The sequence below is a fragment of the Leuciscus leuciscus genome (genome assembly GCF_965113295.1).
Source record: "Leuciscus leuciscus genome assembly, chromosome: 13".
In the NCBI taxonomy this organism is placed as follows: Eukaryota; Metazoa; Chordata; class Actinopteri; order Cypriniformes; family Leuciscidae; genus Leuciscus; species Leuciscus leuciscus.
This window is the reverse complement of record NC_138737.1, coordinates 5,657,043-5,665,233: the sequence shown is the minus strand read 5'-3', so window position 1 is coordinate 5,665,233 and position 8,191 is coordinate 5,657,043. Positions and strand designations below refer to the sequence as shown.

The following is an 8,191-nucleotide window of genomic DNA, read 5'->3' as shown; positions in this document are numbered from 1 at the left end:
CTGGAAGCTCAAATGCGCATTCATGCAGCGCAGCAGGGTGGATGGATAAGTAGGGGAGCAGGAGGGGATCAGCGAAGGTGGGGAAGATGCACTAGCTGGCTTTGGTAGAGGAGATGGGAGAGGGAGGCTGGGTGGGGACTCGGAACTGGACAGAACCAACAGAGATATAGGAGAACTGGGGCTGGGTGGGACCAGAGGGAAAGGGAAACACAGGGCAGCATCCTATTTAAACTCATTCATGCCATGAATATCCACAGAGACTGGACTCAACATTCCCTAGACTGCGGTGGTGTGTGCGGGGCTCCACTCCATGCCCTCGAACTCCACGAGCAGCCCCACGGGAACACACCTGGTCAGACTCTCTGTGAGACCTTGGCTCTGTAAGGGTGGATTTCCTGCAGGGGTTCAAGCTGCAAGACTGTCGAATGACTAAAGAAATGTTATTAGCACGATGGTAGAAAACTGTACGTTTCTTGTCTATTCCACCCACTGCTACTTATACCAACGACGGAAATAAGCAGTTACAATAGCTTAATATGTGGGAGAGCGTTGCTATAGAGAGTGACAATATATTGTATTGCAATGTGGATACTTCAAAGTCAATACCAAATCAAAACTATTTAGCACATTATTTGTAATTGAAAAGGTTTAATGACAAAATATGGTTATGGTTACACTTAAAATAGTTACAAAATAGGTGCATGAGATGATGATAACTTATACCATTAATCTTACCCAGCATGTAAAATGTTACCTGAGAGATAGATAGAGAAAGAGAGAGAGAGAGAGAGAGAGTGTGTGTGTGTGTGTGTAGAGAGTAAGAGGAAAGAGGAGGTAAAGAGAGAGAACCCCAAGAAAGGGACCCAGAGAATAAGAGAGCCAGAGCACCAAAGAGCCAGAGCAATCTTCTTTTATCCCTTCCATGACCATGTGACTAAACCCAAATTAGACATTCAAACTGACCAATCAGATAATTACAACTTCCCCCACCGTATTAAAGGTGTGAAAATTCATCGACCCCCAAAGTACACACATCTCGGCCTACAGGCCTAGATCACTATCAGCCCATCTGTGCCTTTAGGAACTCCAAATGGTCCTTGTGGTATAAAAGGGGGTGGAAAACAGTAAAGCAAATGTCTTGGTTCATTTCAAATATATTGGATTATTTTCAATACTACAGCTCTGACTTCTCACTCGAGGCAGACTCAGGCACTCAGTCTGCGGTGGGCTCATGCGTAATCTCTGTCACGATCATGGTTGATGGCTGGCTGGTCTCTGGGTGCGGAGTGGGGCTGGTGATGTCTTCCTCGGCCAGGCAGATGGTAAAAGCTGATCCGTTAAATGCCAGCACCCACTCCACAAACGTGGCGAAATCTTCCCTTGGACCGCTCGCTACGGCTGGTGTAAAAGAAAGCAGAGAGCGAGCGGTCTGGATGGCGAGTCTGGCACGCCAGGTCCTCCAGTGGACGGTCCCTTTGCTCCATGCAGAGTACTTGAACGGCAGGTAAATCCATGAGGGGGGAAAAAGAAATCAAAAGGTGAGAAAGAAAACGTGGCAAAATTCACTACTGTTTTGGTCCGGTCTTTTGTGCCTGATGAAGACCTGAGGGTCGAAACGTTATGCTATTAATAAATTAATTTGAAGCAGCTATTCTCAGTGTTCGGACTTCACGCTACTTTTTTCGTTTATGTTACTTAGTTGTCCTGCACCTGAGCCCAGTCTGGGTGTTTGGGATGTGCACACCAGTTTTGCATTGACCAGTCCGGTCTTTTGTCACAGTGGCAGTACATAGAGCACCCAAAGACGAGGAAGGCAATGAAATAGTCTTTTAATTCAATAATCCACAAAAGGGCAGAAACACAGGGTAACACACCCACTTCACAAAGACGAGACTGGACAAAGAACTGAACGAAACTCCGCTATTACCTTAAACAGGGCATTATTTGAGGGGACAGCCATTTGTAGTGGTGTCCGAAACCATAGTGGACGTAATTAAGTACATTCATTCTATCCCACAATGCACCGCAATAACGAGTGTACATCCGGTGTACCCTCAACGGCTGTCAGAATTCGCTCACTTGTTTTCATTCACTCCTTCAAGTGAACTGTAGTAGTGGAGTAACCTAGGGAATAGTGAGGGTTTAGAGGGCAATTTCGGGTTCAGCCACAGATTAAATTAGGTAATTAACGAACGACAGGTGAACGGAATCATTAATCAAACACGCTAGGAAACACAAATAATCTAAGCCAAAACAGAACATATGTGACAGCAAGTTTCTCTCAAAGTTATGAACTTACAGTAACATTACTGGAAGAAAATTGGCCAGTAATTGCTAAAACACTAAACCCCATTCTCTGAGTCAAATCTTCAATAGCCTCAACCAAATGGTCAAATAAATCCCTCTTTTTTCAAGTTCAGGCAGTTAGACACCATTTGCAAATCTCATGCACTCTTTTTGCAAAACTCTAAACAGATTCTCACTCACTAAAACATATCGCACTGTGATGCACTTGTGTTGCAAAACGCTAAACACACGGGCAGGCAAACGTTAAACACAACTACAACACAGTTGTCATCGTTTACACACAACGACTCAAAACTGTTCACACTTATTTCTAATGTTGTGATTAAACCAACTGTACACAATAAGCCAGCTCAGAGTGCACAGGTGCACTGAATGTTGATATGAACAATGGATGGAAACAATCTGAGAGGGAGAAGAGGAAGACTGTGCAAAATGTGGTGGACGAGGAGGAAGAGGATGAGGACGAGAGAGAGCAAGATGTGGACAGTGTGGTCAAGGCTGGATCCGACACACAAGGGCTTGTGATGTGGACAAAGTCCTCAGGCTGGATCCAGAACAAAGACGTGATGCTGAGGCAGAATGAATCTCTCACTGACTTTGATTTTGCAGTCGCACAACTCTTTTGAGTGGACTGTAACACTTTCATTTTTTTAACCTTTTGGGCTTTTGCAGTTGGACTACTGTATTTCTACAGTATGCATTGCTGAATGTACAGACATTCCGTAATATTCAGTACAATACTATACTTGCAGTGCATAGAGTATACAATTTATTCACCTTTTACTTTTCACCAAGTTACTTTTTTTATGTAATTGCAAAATTAGTTTACTGTTACAATTTTTTTTTCTGTAACTGCATACTTTGGATGCTGTGTTCTCCATTTTTTTATGCATTGTCTAATGAGAGATCTGTAGTATTTATATTTTGACTGGCTGTGTGTATAAGATCTGAAAGCATTATTTGATTTTGAGCACAGATAAAATGTTTTTAAGGCAATTGTTTGTGCAAAAGTCAGATGTTCTCTGAATGTAGTTTGAAGGTTTGGTTTTGAACATTCAGAGAACATAAAAAAAAAAAAGTTTCCTTTTTTTCTTATTTAATATGAACATTGGCAAACGTTCTTAGAACATATTTTTGTTAGCTGGGATATTGTTAAAGGAACAGTTCACCCAAATAATGAAAAGTCACTCTTTTCCACGCAATCACAATGAATGGGAACTTGAGCTTTCAAGCTCCAAAAAGGAAAAGCATCATAAAATATCATAAAGGAAGTTCATATGATTTGTGCACTAAAGTCTAAGTCTCCTGAATGGCATGGTTTGTGAACTGGATTTTTTTGTGGATTCTCCTGTTGTTTTTCCATGAAAAAGTAACAGCATATTGGTTTGGAATAACATGAGGGTGAGTAGATAATGACTGTTCATTTTGGATGAAATATCTCTAAGTCAAACAGCTTTTGCAAAATATAATTTATAGAAAGTGAACAAATGTGGATGTTGCATGCACTGAAATAAACAGAAAAACACACCTAGACATCCTTAAAACAATGATATGAGCAAAGAAAACAATATTAAAACATTTCTTTTGTTCTCAGTCTTGCGTGGAAAGAACACACCGAACATATTATTTTCCATGTATCAAACATCTTGCTGTAGGGCTTTATTGATGGATTTTTGAGAACAGAAACACTGAACTAAGAAAGATTCTCAGCAGCGAACCACTGTTGTTATTTCATAAAGGAATTCTTGTGACTTTCTGACACCAGCATTCATTTTAATTACAATTGATTGTTTTGCTCTTTCTGTTATGGATTGTACCATTCAACATTTATACTGCTTCAAATATGACATATTCATATAGACACTGCCAGTGTTGTAGTGTTGCATGTCCTAAAGCAATGCAGAGCATAAATGAACCCAGCCGAATATATGTACATCCCAAAAACATTGATGTAAAAAACTGAAAGACGTTAACTGACATTTAATTAATGTGACGTGGGCAAAACACACAGCAGTCATGTTTACTCATGTAACACAATAAGACTGTTCAGATACAGTTTCCCATGCATGTTGTCAGTCAAACACAAAACAACCGCTTCAGAACACACAAAATAATATTTACATCCATTAAAACTCCAGAGTCCTCTATTTACAATGTTTAACAAGTTGAACTGTACATTATTCTTTAATATGGTGCATTCCGGATGCTCTATTGATATTCAGTTCTGAAATCTTCTTATTCTTTTTTATATCTCTTTATAAAAGCACCAACATGTCTTTGGCCGAGGAGATCAATCAATCATTAAATAAATATACATACATTATATGAAAATAAATAAAAATGAATAACATCTACTTAGAATCGTTTAAATAAATATGAGATATATAAGATGCACAAAGCTATCAAATGCACAACTGCCTCAAATAGTGTCTAATTCATTCTTTGAGCTTACAACCTAAAATTAAAATTGTGTATATTATGACACAGTCGGAGATGATAAAACAGTGACTTTGCTGTACGGTTAAAGGTGAGGAGAGTTTTTCTTCGGTTTCTTCTGAGAGGTTTTTACACTGTGTGCACGTCCAAAGTTGCACCACTGTAAACATCTCATGCTAAAACCTTAACACAATGACCACACAATAAGCACGTTCTGAGGTAAAAATGGGATTTTTCCAAATCGCCTTGTGCTATCCGCAAAAATCTTCTAGACGAGAAAGGCTTTTGGACACATTCTATCTATGAAGCATTTCAAGTGTTGGACAAAGATGCTCAATAAAGTATTTTCGGTTCGCAGTGTTAGCAGTTTGCTCTTCACAGTCAGTAACATCGGCTTTATTAACTTCCTCACCTGGCATCACAAAATACAACACAGCAAAACTCTCCCTTTGACCCTGTTCCTCAGTGATTTGAGATCCACACAGCTGTTCCAAGGGTCATCTGTAAGTACAAAGACAGATCTGTGAATATATGAGAAACTCAGCAAAACTCAGCAAAAAAGTAGGTTGGCACTTTATGTGCGTTTGTGCTTTTTAAAGGGTTGCTACAGAGACTGCACATCAAAGCAGAGACAAACTGTCTGCAAAACATATAAAATAGCCTCAAACCAAGCAGCAAGGATTTCCTGGTAAGCATGATATTGGCAAAAAAAGAAAAAAAGCATCTTTTTTTATTGATGGCCATACACTCACCTAAAGGATTATTAGGAACACCTGTTCAATTTCTCATTAATGCAATTATCTAATCAACCAATCACATGGCAGTTGCTTCAATGCATTTAGGGGTGTGGTCCTGGTCAAGACAATCTCCTGAACTCCAAACTGAATGTCAGAATGGGAAAGAAAGGTGATTTAAGCAATTTTGAGCGTGGCATGGTTGTTGGTGCCAGACGGGCCGGTCTGAGTATTTCACAATCTGCTCAGTTACTGGGATTTTCACGCACAACCATTTCTAGGGTTTACAAAGAATGGTGTGAAAAGGGAAAAACATCCAGTATGCAGCAGTCCTGTGGGCGAAAATGCCTTGTTGATGCTAGAGGTCAGAGGAGAATGGGCCGACTGATTCAAGCTGATAGAAGAGCAACTTTGACTGAAATAACCACTCGTTACAACCGAGGTATGCAGCAAAGCATTTGTGAAGCCACAACACGCACAACCTTGAGGCGGATGGGCTACAACAGCAGAAGACCCCACCGGGTACCACTCATCTCCACTACAAATAGGAAAAAGAGGCTACAATTTGCACGAGCTCACCAAAATTGGACAGTTGAAGACTGGAAAAATGTTGCCTGGTCTGATGAGTCTCGATTTCTGTTGAGACATTCAGATGGTAGAGTCAGAATTTGGCGTAAACAGAATGAGAACATGGATCCATCATGCCTTGTTACCACTGTGCAGGCTGGTGGTGGTGGTGTAATGGTGTGGGGGATGTTTTCTTGGCACACTTTAGGCCCCTTAGTGCCAATTGGGCATCGTTTAAATGCCACGGCCTACCTGAGCATTGTTTCTGACCATGTCCATCCCTTTATGACCACCATGTACCCATCCACTGATGGCTACTTCCAGCAGGATAATGCACCATGTCACAAAGCTCGAATCATTTCAAATTGGTTTCTTGAACATGACAATGAGTTCACTGTACTAAAATGGCCCCCACAGTCACCAGATCTCAACCCAATAGAGCATCTTTGGGATTTGGTGGTACGGGAGCTTCGTGCCCTGGATGTGCATCCCACAAATCTCCATCAACTGCAAGATGCTATCCTATCAATATGGGCCAACATGTCTAAAGAATGCTTTCAGCACCTTGTTGAATCAATGCCACGTAGAATTAAGGCAGTTCTGAAGGCGAAAGGGGGTCAAACACAGTATTAGTATGGTGTTCCTAATAATCCTTTAGGTGAGTGTATATTGATATATGTATGCTAGTACTGATCAAACGTTTGGGGTCGTTAATTTTTTATTTTTATATTTTTTTTTATATGTCTCTCATGCTCACCAAGGCTGCATTTATTTGATCAAAAACACAGTAAAAACAGTAATATTGTGAAATATTATTACCATTTAAAATAACTGTTTTCTATTTGAATATTTTTAAAAGGTAATTTATTCCTGTGATGGTAAAGCTGAATTTTCATCATCATTACTCCAGTCTTCAGTGTCAAATTATACTTTTATTATTTATTTTACACACTTAAAGCAATATCGTATCGAATATCGCATTATTTAACGTTATCGCATATTTCTTCAATATCGTGCAGCCCTAATATATATACATATTGTGTATATAGGCTATATATATATATCTATATATACAGACCCTTTCCAAAAAATTCGAATATCATGGAAAAGTTTATTTATTTCCATAATTCCATTCAAAACGTTAAACTTCCATAGATTATAGATTCAGGGCCCACAACTTAAACGATTTCAAGTATTTAGTTGTTTATTTGTACATAATTTGGGCTTCCAGCTCATAAAACCCACGAAAACAGGATTTCAGAAAATTAGAATATTACATGAAATCACACAGTAATTACACAGTAATACCATGGTCATTGAACCAGGTTTTGGTTCTTTTGGCAGTGTGGGCAGGTGCAAATCCTGCTGGAAAATGAAGTCAGCATGAAGTGCTCTGAAAATGTCCTGGTAGACGGCTGCGTTGACTCTGGATTTAATAAAGCACAGTGGACCAAAGTCCTCTTTTCTGATGAGAGCAAATTTTACATCTCATTTGGAAACCAAGGTCCCAGAGTCTGGAGGAAGAATGGAGAGGCACACAATCCAAGATGCTTGAAGTCCAGTGTGACGTTTCCACAGTCTGTGTTGGTTTGGGGAGCCATGTCATCGGCTGGTGTTGGTCCACTGTGCTTTCCACTCAACGCAGCCGTCTACCAGGACATTTCCAGAGCACTTCATGCTTCCTTCAGCAGACAAGCTTTATGGAGATGCTGACTTCATTTTCCAGCAAGATTTGCACCAGCCCAAAGAACCAAAACCTGGTTCAATGGCCATGGTATTACTGTGTAATTACTGTGTGATTTCATGTAATATTCTAATTTTTTGAAATCCTGTTTTCGTGGGTTTTATGAGCTGGAAGCCCAAATTATGTACAAATAAACAACTAAATACTTGAAATCATTTAAGTTTTGGGCCTTGAATCTATAATCTATGGAAGTTTAACATTTTGAATGGAATTATGGAAATAAAAAAACTTTTCCATGATATTCAAATTTTTTGGAAAGGGTCTGTATATCTCTATATATATATATAGTATGTGTGGACGGACGGAGACGGACGGAGACAGACAGACAGACAGACAGACAGATAGATAGATAGATAGATAGACAGATAGATAGACAAATAGACAGATAGATAGATAAATAGAC

The 8,191-nt window shown here is 39.7% G+C and overlaps 1 protein-coding gene across 1 annotated transcript in view; it reads right to left on the bottom strand.

The window, feature by feature from the left end:
* Positions 1-3,844: 3,844 nt before the first annotated feature.
* grm6a (glutamate receptor, metabotropic 6a) overlaps positions 3,845-8,191 on the bottom strand; it is a 64,098-nt gene continuing 59,751 nt past the window's right edge. Inside the window, exon 12 of the mRNA XM_082189142.1 lies at positions 3,845-5,244. The gene's annotated coding sequence lies outside the window, so the exon portion shown is untranslated. The remainder of the gene's footprint in view (positions 5,245-8,191) is intronic.